Here is a 10,458-nt window from a genome sequence, read left to right on the forward strand (position 1 = left end):
TTTAAGTTCCAAAATTAATATCGTTTATGGACTTCACATGCGTTGCAGTATGCTCCTATTCTTTTTATGCTCAGGCACTAAGTAAAAGGAGATGCTTCATATTGCTTGACTAATTTTAAAAACTAAGTTAGAAATGCAGACGCTCCCTCGGTACGCTGCTCTGGTGCGCCGGCTCTTACACAGTGCCTGTCTGCCGTAAGCGTTACAATATACATACCCAACACTGCTTGTACCCATCTGTCATGCAAATAAAACACCTTGAATTGAACTGAGGGGAGAGGGGGGAATACTAAAGCCAATACTGGCTCAATACCCTCGATGGGCTTTGACGTGCTAATGCGTTGGTTTAACAGTCCGGGTGTGGCAGGCTTCCAATGTCAACTCGACTTGATTGGAAGACAATGAACGTATTTTGTGATATTTAGAAATATAAATTTGTTTGGTGCGAGTGAGGTTTTATTTAATCTCTGACCAAGGGAAACGTTTCATTTTTTCAAAGAAATGTTTGTTAAAAAATAAAGTCATAGTTCTATGGGATTCAATCACAGACCATGTAACATGGGAGTCAGGAAACTAACACACAGCGCCACCGGATTTAATAACGCAATAAAAATGCAATAAAATAATGTGACTAGGCACAGAAAAAGTTTACAGCACAGTACAATAATAAATGCTGACCATGACTTTAGAAGCATAAATTACCTTACACTCAATTTAAACACAAGCTGTCTTTCTGTATGAACCTCTAAGCTGGTTCATACAGAAAATGTAGAAATGCATTAGCCTGATTATGATTAAAAAACACATAATTAAACACGCGTTTGCGATTTAAATCAGAACACGATTTAAATCAATATAAATGTTTATATTGTAACACATACTGTCCAGCCTCCATTTCTCTATAAAAATTTACTCTGTTGCACACACACACACTAGAAGCAGGAACCGCTGTCAGAAGGGAAGATATGTTCAAAATATCGCAAATATCGATCATGTTGCGATATTTTGAAATATAAAAGTCAATTGATTGTCCATAATATCGCTATTCTATTTTTTCGAAGAAATGTTTGTTAAATGAAAAGTCCAGAACCAGCTGGCTTCGAGCACACAACCTGCCAGTTGGTAGTCACACACCTAGACCAGTAGGCTACAAGACAGGTCGCATGAACAGGCAGGCAAAACAGCCCTACACAGCCCTGTCGCAGTACACGGATATAATCATACCGTTATTAAATTCTTTAGATACGCGATTCCATATTATATTCCCTTTTAATCAAATTCTAAAAGTATGCTTGTTGACTCTGGTATCACGTTAGTTAAAGACTTCAAAGCTTAAAATGTTTAGGGAGAAATGGAATACTGGTGTGTATTTTTTTCTTTAAAGTACCAAGACCAGCTATATACTGTATGTTTATGTTCCAAAATTAATATCGTTTATGACCTTCAGATGCGTTATGCTCCTCTTCTTTTTATGCTCAGCTACTAAAATTTCCCTTTAGTGGTAAAATTCCATATAAATATTCAAAACTAAGTGGATTGAAATGTGCACAGTAAAGACATTGAATGATTAAATCTTTTCACTACCAACCAATGCACCACGAGTGCCCCTGTCGGTCATTTTGGCCAGCCAATCACTTACCGCGGTGCCCTACGGTGCCCTGCGGGTTGGTTACTGCACTGCGGGTTTTTACCGCTCATTTTGAATGGCTGCATCTGTACATGCGATAGCTCCACCACTAAGAGAAAGGATGAGAAATGGCTTTTATCTGGCACTTTTCATGTCAGAGGATCTCAATCTGCTTTCCGTGTACAAGAGGATGTTCTACTCATGTAGCTAAAGACGTAGACGACAGTGCTCCACTGAAATCTTGATCTCACAACCCTCGGCATGACTCCGCTGTGTTCTGCTTTAGACAAAGGGGGGAAAAGACTTCTTTCATCACACGTTTTGCACTGTTTACGGTGTTTGCAGTGCTCTTTCTTTAATGAAAACCAGGAATCGGCACCATATGAGGTGTGACTAGATAATATTGGAACAAGTAGCCTCGCCATTCCATGCGTGACGTGAGCAAAGTGTAATTCCTGTCTTTATAGTGTGCTTGTTAGAGACTTAGCTGGCACCCAGAGCGCTTTAAATCCGGGAGTCAGCAGCCCAAGACAAGAGAGCTTCCTTCGTCTATGTTTTTTGCGTGAAGGGGGGAAACCATGCGTGTGCTGCAAACGATCTTAATATCGAAGTGCCGTCCCACATAACCGATCTGAACAATCTGCTTTACAGAGGAGCACTGCCGGAGCTTATTGTTGGCAGACTGAAGACCAGGCCGACCTCTTCTGTGACTCTTGAACACTGAATCTCAAGGTTGTGAATTCAAGCTCCAGGCTGGCGGGAAATTCCATAGGTAATGATCACATTTTCTTGCATGCTAATCAAAAGAAATATTAAGAAACTTTTCCCGATACCAGTTTTTTACAAAAGTAAAGGCACACGGCACATGTGTGCCACATCACGTCCGAGTTTAGTGACAACTACCTCAGAGATTGTAAGCTGGGTAGTTTCAGATCAGATCACTTTTTTTTATCAAAGGTTCAAGCAAACCCAAATACTTTTGCAAGAGACATTTCAGAATCCCATTCAAATCCAGTACGATTGCTGGATCCTTCGAATTCGACTGAACTATAGCACAGATCTGCAGTCCACCATTAGAATACTGTGGGTGTGTTGTATAAGCCACACGGCCAAAATAGTTCTAAAACAGGAGATGCATCCTCGTTTAGGAATGTGGTATAGAGTGAAATGGTCTGGGAAGAGTCCTACGTTTGAACAGTTCAAAATAGACATAAAGGGGTATTTACGGACTCTTTCGAAATGTAAGAACAAGCTGTGTGGACCTTATCTTTATTTACCTTGTGTAATCGTTTTTCATAAAGTGTAATTGTATTATAGCATGTACCGCTGACGATTTTCTTGATACGTTATATGTGCTCTTTTTTGTATTGTATGTAGTTTTGTTGTTCAAATAAAAAATAAAAGACACAACTTTCCGGATGCGGCTGCTGTAAAAATAAAATGACATCAAGGGCGCTGTACGCAGAGGTGTGAAGCCTGTTTCACAGAAGAACTATATCCAGAGGTGTTAAAGAAGTCGAGATCTTGCCATGAGAGGGGAAGCATCTCAGAAAAAGCAGGTGCAGTTGGTTCCACGGTCATAACGCCACTAAGTCGGGCGACAAGAGCAAAAGCCACCCTGTTTTATCCAGGCAGGTAATGTGGCTCAGTGGTTTAAGGCTCTGGCTTAAGGCTTCAGTCTTTTCGGAGGTGTGGAATCCAATCCCATTGCTGTCTGGTGTTTTTGTGTTAGAACCACCTTCCTACTGTTTAGGAATCCAATGGGGGGACATGTGTTTTTTTGATAAATGGAGCAAAAGCTATTTTATCAGCTTAACATCAAAGCAGGGAAAAAAAATGTTTCGTCTTTTCAACACAAATTCTCGTTTCCACCTTCAGCAGGGAAGTTTGTCTACCAAGATCACTTTTGATTCAGTGAAAATCACAGTGTGCCCTCAATTATGATGTCGGTTGTGTTCCTTTTATCGTTCTGCGTCTTCAAGTCGAGTCGTCCTCAGAGGTAGAGCTGATAAAGTCTTTCTGCATAGCGCTCTATCAGAAATAACTTGTCCAAGTTCAAAAGAGATCGTGGGTTTTACTTCAAGCGATCACAAAGCATACCTCACATGTCAGATCTAAGTGGGGAATTGATTCTGTTTTTTTTATGTTCTGCTAGAGTATCTATTGGCTTGCCTTTATCAGCTGTGTTGGAAAGATAATCTGTGCTTCGTCTCAGAAAAAAATCATCAGTACCGTCATTTTATTCTGTGCGTATGGCTGTTATTTAAAGTATATAAAAATCACGAGTTCATAGATTTCTCCAAATATCAACGACACCTTGTAAACCTGTGATAAGAATTCCTTCAATCCAATAGTTTCACTCCAGGGAAAAGGCAGGGAAACATAGAGAATTCTTATTTAAAGACAACATCCGTATTGGATTGCATGTAAGCAGGCATCACTCAGAATTCCTAATATGATTCTGAATTCAGTTTTGCAGTTCTTTAGTGTTTTACTACTTTCAGAGAGTCCTTTATTGACCTTGCTGAAGCAGAGAAGCGACATAATCACAAATGTGACCAGTTTTTTTGCTGTTTCTGGTTAATAATGATTATTATTTTGTATTTTGATTAGTATTTTTCGTAGCATTCTTCCTCAGCTTTTAAGTTATTTGGTGAGCAAGAACCACTGAGAACGAGTCTGAATGTGTGAGCCCATTTCAAAAAATAAAAAAAATAAGTTATATAAATCAAACCTTTTCTTCTGTAGTAATTTCATTTGATATTAAAATTAGTCCTGATTTACAATTTTTGGACATGGTTCATCTTAAATAATTTTGTAATAAGTTTCAGTTTAGGAAAATCATGCCCAGAAGCTACCAAAACTGGTAATGTTCACATAATGTGTAATGCAATAGCAGCAGTTGGGGTGGGAAACAAAAGGCATCTTTTGGTATGAATCCTAAAACTTCATAGAGGGCGTTCTAGGATTTCTTGCTTCAGATAAAGCTGTCAATACAACATAGATTTCTACTCAGTCAATATCAGCAGTGAGCTTTATCAATTGGCTCGGATAGGTCATCAGTGCTCCGTCTCCAGAAAAATAATCAGCACTGTCTTTTTTCTGTGCACATGACCGTCTTTTAAAACGTGATTATGAAATCACGAGTTCATTGATTTCTCCAAATAACAACAATACATTTTAACCCAGCGGTTAGCATTCCTCCAATCCAATAGTTTTACTCCAAGTAAAAAGCAGCGCAATATATAGAGAGATGATATTCAAAGATTTCAACATTCTTATTGGATTGCCTGTATGCAGATATCGCTCAGAATTGCTAATATGATTTTAATTCAGTTTTTCTCTACTACTTTCAGAGTCTTTTATTGACCTTGCTGAAGCAGAGAAGTGACATAACCACAAATGCGACCAGTTGTGCAGCTGTTTCTGGTTAATAATGATTAATGCGGAAAAAAAACAGCTCCTTGCATTAAGAGCAAGAGCAACCAACGCGCTTGCTTGTTGAGTTGGGTATTTTCCGAGCTACTCTTTTGCTCCCTTTTTGACCAAGACACAGATGTGTGCTGATTGGTTGAGAGTTTGGCGGGCATTGGAGACCCACGTGGTGTTACCACGCCCTGGCAATCCCTGATTGGTTGATGAAGGTGAGATATGAGTCACTTACTCCTGACACTTAGGAATGCAGTCCAGATGTCCATTCGGCACTCCCTAGACAGATAGGTGCCAATGGATGACCATTGATCATGATAGCCAGGCTTAGCTAAGTGCATCTCCGTTTGGGAACTGTCCCTTATCAAAAGAAAACATCTTTAATCAGCCTGCATGAATACTTTCTCTGTGGCTGCACCACAGAGAGGGAGAGTGAGATGGGGCCTCATTTAGGAAAGCACAGCAACGCTTAATTCTGTCTTATTAACAAGCATTGCCGCTAGAGCTGTAAACTTATTTGGCGAGCATGGACCTCTGAGAAGGAGTCTGAATCCATCAAGAAGACAGGAATTCTAATATCGCACTGCCGTCTTGTGTACAAAATATTTGTTCAGCTCTAACGTCTGTGTGCGTTGACAAGGCATCTCAAAAGGATGTATTAAATAAGAAAATGATCCTTTCTGTTACCATTCCTGTAGTTGGAGCATTGTTTCACCCTTTTACGTTCTACAATATTTACAGACAAGGTTTTATCACTGGAGTTGTACAGAACAAGTGTGCATCAGTCCATGAAAATCATCAGTACTGCTGTTTTTCTATGCATAGTTTAATCAAGAGCACTTAAAAGATGCAAAAGATGGATTGTGTTCTGTGAGCACCTGCACATCTCTAAGTCACTTCCACAGCCTTTTATGTGGGGGATGTAGCTCAGTGGTAGAGCATATGCTTTGCATGTATGAGGTCCTGGGTTCAATCCCGGGCATCTCCAAGTGCTTTATGTTACTGTGCTCACATTGCTGTCTTCTGTTGAGTGAGAACTCTTTGCTCGTGCTCATAGAGAGCCAGGTTTACACAATTAAACTCGAAGTGCTACAGTGTTCTCTGCAGTTTTAAATGTACCTCCAAAGCATTTAGTTCTGTTAACTACCAAAGAATGTGAACTAATTTAAAGTCACATTCAGGAAATCCAGAGAACGTCTTCACACTTGTCATGGCTGTTGCAGAAAAACCTCACCCGGGATGTTGAATCTCACCCGGGTTTTCCTGAGAGATCATTCACCGAGCGAGTCCTCCATCTGGATTCCGCACTGAGCTGAAAGCTGCGCGAATTCCTCATTGTGTGTCCTGTACTGTGTAGCACAGTGACAAGAACGCCTTGAGTGTTTTTTTCCGGATGTGAAGGAAAATGCAAAAGAGCATGAAAAGTATTGATGGCATAAAATATCCATGGTACAACTCGAGAAGGAACTGACGGACAAAACAATGCCATTTGATGATTACAAGAGAAACACAACCGTCCGAACATGGGCTTGGATCCTGAATGCTTGCGTTAAAAGACAAAGCAAAGGATATAACCTGTAAATGTCTTCATGTCTTACAGTTTATGAAATAACACAATTGCTTCCTTTCTTAATAATTTCTTACTATTGATAGATGGTTTTTTGAATTTTAACAGAATCACAATTACAGACATTTGGGGTTAAACTGTTATTCACATACTCTAACGAAGAGAAACGTTAGTGTCTTCCGGTTTGTGAGCCCATTTCTCAAAAAATAAAAAAATAAGTTATAAATATTGAATTGTTCTATTTTGTAGGCTTGCATAGTCATTCATATTTCAGTTAAACATTTTCTTCTGTAGTAATTTCATTTGATATTATATTAATCCTGATTTACAATTTTTGGACATGGTTCATCTTAAATAATTTGTAATTAGTTTCAGTTTTGGAAAATCGCGCCCAGAAGCTACTAAAACTGGTTATGTTTGCATAATGTGTAATGTAATAGTAGCATTTTGGGTGGGAAAACAAAAGGCATTTCTTGGTATGAATCCCAACACTTCATAAGCGGCGTTCGAGGATTTCTCGCTTCAGATAAAGCTGTCAATACATCATAGATTTTTACTCAATCAATATCAGCAGTGTTATCGCTACCGAACACTAAATATAGATCCTGGCAATACTTCGTGAGATCTTCGTAAGAAAATCCAAAAAAGGACAGAAGCAATCAACGTTTCTTTTGGATCGAGAAGAGGATAATTATGAGACTCAAAATATGCCTGTCTTTTCTTTTTTCGAGGACAAATGGATTATTGAGGTGTAAAGTTGGGTTCAAAACCAAAGTCATCTGCTATTGCTGCTGTTTCTTTGATAGTTTCTTCAAATCCTTCAATTGATCATTGATATCGAGGAATAATATTATACAAATTGTGGTTTTCTGTTAATTGCCAATTTTATTGTTACATCTTCGTTTACAGATGTCTTCCATGTATCACAAGGTATAATAGTCGCCGTGTGTCCTCAGCTAAAATGTTTTAAAAAGTACGACAAAAGTACAATATGCTTAACAACATTTATGGTTATATCTATATTAAAATGAAGGTAAATATACCAAGATATTAAAAAACAATTGTACAGTCCTAACCTAATAATGCTTGTGAAGTTTTCCAATAAATCTGAACTGTAATTTTGAAATATTATTGCTGAGAATGCAAAGAGAATACAAAGATCAAATTCAATGAGTGAAAATACAAAAGTAGTTCACTAAACTGAGTTTCTTCCCTGAAATGATTTGATTTGCTTGCGAAGCACTAAGCAGCTTTGAACAGATCGCGGGAATCAAATATACAGATGGGTTCAGAGTGTGCTTTCCAACTTTTGTGTAACATTTTCCTTTGATAGGGCAGAGTTGTCTTCACAATCTGGGTTACATAAAAAGGAGTGACGTCAGTACAAAACAGCTTTCCTTCTTGGGGAACAACGGTTGTGTTCCATATTTCTAACTCTTTTGGTTTCAAGATCTCAATTTAGTGTGAAACATAAAAGCCAGCTGGATAAATCTCTTACACGTCATTTACAATGGTCTTTCAACTAATAGCCCGTGCAGGGCTCAAACCTCAGCTAATGGTACAAGTTGCGTAAGGCTCTGCAACATGCAGGTAAGAAACTAACCTGTGCTTCTTCATTTTATACACAGTGAGCTATATTTGCGAGCCTACTACCCGCTGCGGGCTCCGTATTTAATTGTGGTACAAGACCGGCTGTGGAGATGAAGTGAGACTGGTGTGTACATTAAAAGGCTCATAGTGTCCCTGAGAGGGCTCAAACCACCACCCTTTTGGTTAACAACCGAGCCACAAAAACCCATGTACAGCTTAACACTTCTCAGTCTCGGTGAAAGTTATACACTCCGTAAAATTTCCGGAGGTTAATTTGTTTTTAAAGGAAAATCACCAACAGCGGCCGAGATCTACTGGAGTTTTTCATTCTATACTGCGATTTCTGTAGGGTACCCTGTGAAAATACGAAATTTGACGAGAAGGGATGGACATATAAGGTCAGAAGGCTTGGGGAATTGAACTTTAAGGTGAAGACTGCGGGTTCAGCAGCAGCAGAACCTGATCAGTGTCAGTTGACTCCGATATACTTTGAAAAATAACTTCGGGATTTAGAGTCAGACGTGCTACCGTTGCACCATGGGGTATTTGATTTAAAAAAAATAGAAAAACAGTCAGTGTTCCTGGATCTGTTATCGAGAACAACACCTGCACAAGAGCTGCGCAGGAAGAATAAAATGTGGTCTGGGAAGAAGAGACTCTCTTCGGAAGAGCGGCGCGCTTCACAGGAGAATTTTTTGTGAAGCTGATTTGTCTCCTTTGGGGATTTCAAAATTGCTGATATCTGTGGCGCAAAGGTAGCATGTCTGACTCCCCATTAGAAGGCTGCGTGTTCAAATCGCGTCGAGGTCTGCTATTAGTTTATCAGGTTCTGTTGGTCCTGAACACGGAATTCACACCATGTAGTTGAGTTCTATCTGTACACCACATAGATAATCTAAACACAATAGAACCCTACAGGACACGCAGTTAGGGTCTCACACAGCGAATACCCTTGAACACAAGAGAGAAGGCACAGTTCAAATCTGCGAAACATCACCTCTGTCTTTAGAGACAGCTACATCAGAGAATGGAATCCCGGAAGTTTAAAATAACTTCTTTTAATACAGGTTCAAGCAAACCTGAAAGTTAGGGAGTTTCCGGACACTTTTGTTTTATTAAAAAGTGTCTGAAGCCTGAAAATGTAATTTGAAAAAAAACCCGCTATTGGACAATAGCAGGTACTTTTTGTAACGATTTGCTATTTCATGCTGGAAAACAAAGGAAACAGACCCAATGTTTGCTTTCAGGTGCGGTTCATTACATAAAAGATATTACTGAGGAGCTCGAATAAAATTTAAACGAGCCAGGTAGAAGTCGAACCTACAATCTTACGATCCGAAATCAGATGCGTTATTTATTAAACCGCTGGCATTTCACATAACCTGAATTCCCTCATAGTGTGCTCAGCGTCGCTACTAGTAATCCACCGCCACGTCTAAAATTTCGATTCCGATTCCGAAATTCCGATTGATTGAGAATTCAAAGAAAGACTGTTTTCTTCCACAACACCGTATAATTATCACATCCCCCAGACTCTCCAACTTCTCCAGACCTTGCTGGGTGAGCATTTGCTCCGATAAATTAGGTCACGTATCATGTTAAATCACTTCTTCTCAACACAACATTTCCTGGTGCACATTTTCTCTATGAAAAAAATACATTTTTCCCTTGCACGATTTTTCGTTTTTTATCAAAACGTACAGCAAGAAAAAAGAAGAAGAAATAGTGTCGCAAAAGAACTCTGTCGCCCTTGGGAGATGTCAAACGCATTGGACATGAAAAATGCCCAATAAAAGCCATTTCTTTTCGTTTCTCAGTGTCGGGGCTGCTACTGTATGTAAAAGAGGCAATTTTCTCTGAGAGCAGTTTCAGCGCTTTCTGAACGCAGATGTCTCAGAGCGGTGTGTCCAAGTAGCTGTTAAAGGTGATGGTTATCTTGTCACCATAGCTTCGTTGGTTAAAGCACCTTTCTATTAAACAAAAGAACCTATGTTCAAATCCCAGCCGTGTATTTCTTCCTATCTTGTAGTATAGATCTTACCATTTTGGGCACTCACAAAGGGCTTGATTTCGTTAAATGCATGTGTTCATTTCCTTTCTGGAAAACTTGTTTTTTGATGAAATTCACACAGCTTGCGAAACATGAAATTCAGTTCTTGGTTATCAGTGCAGAAGAAATATTACCGGCTGGCAAAAAGAACGGTAAGAGATTTTTTTTTGATTCGAGAAAAGACTCCACCAGTCA

The 10,458-nt window shown here is 39.2% G+C and overlaps 1 non-coding gene across 1 annotated transcript; it reads left to right on the forward strand.

The window, feature by feature from the left end:
• The first annotated feature begins 5,972 nt into the window (after window positions 1-5,972).
• Window positions 5,973-6,044, forward strand: trnaa-ugc (transfer RNA alanine (anticodon UGC)). The gene has a single exon. It is a non-coding gene; the product is annotated as a tRNA-Ala (tRNA).
• Window positions 6,045-10,458: the final 4,414 nt, after the last annotated feature.

The sequence above is a fragment of the Atractosteus spatula genome, unplaced genomic scaffold, assembly GCF_055471065.1.
Source record: "Atractosteus spatula isolate fAtrSpa1 unplaced genomic scaffold, fAtrSpa1.hap1 Scaffold_55, whole genome shotgun sequence".
NCBI lineage: Eukaryota > Metazoa > Chordata > Actinopteri > Semionotiformes > Lepisosteidae > Atractosteus > Atractosteus spatula.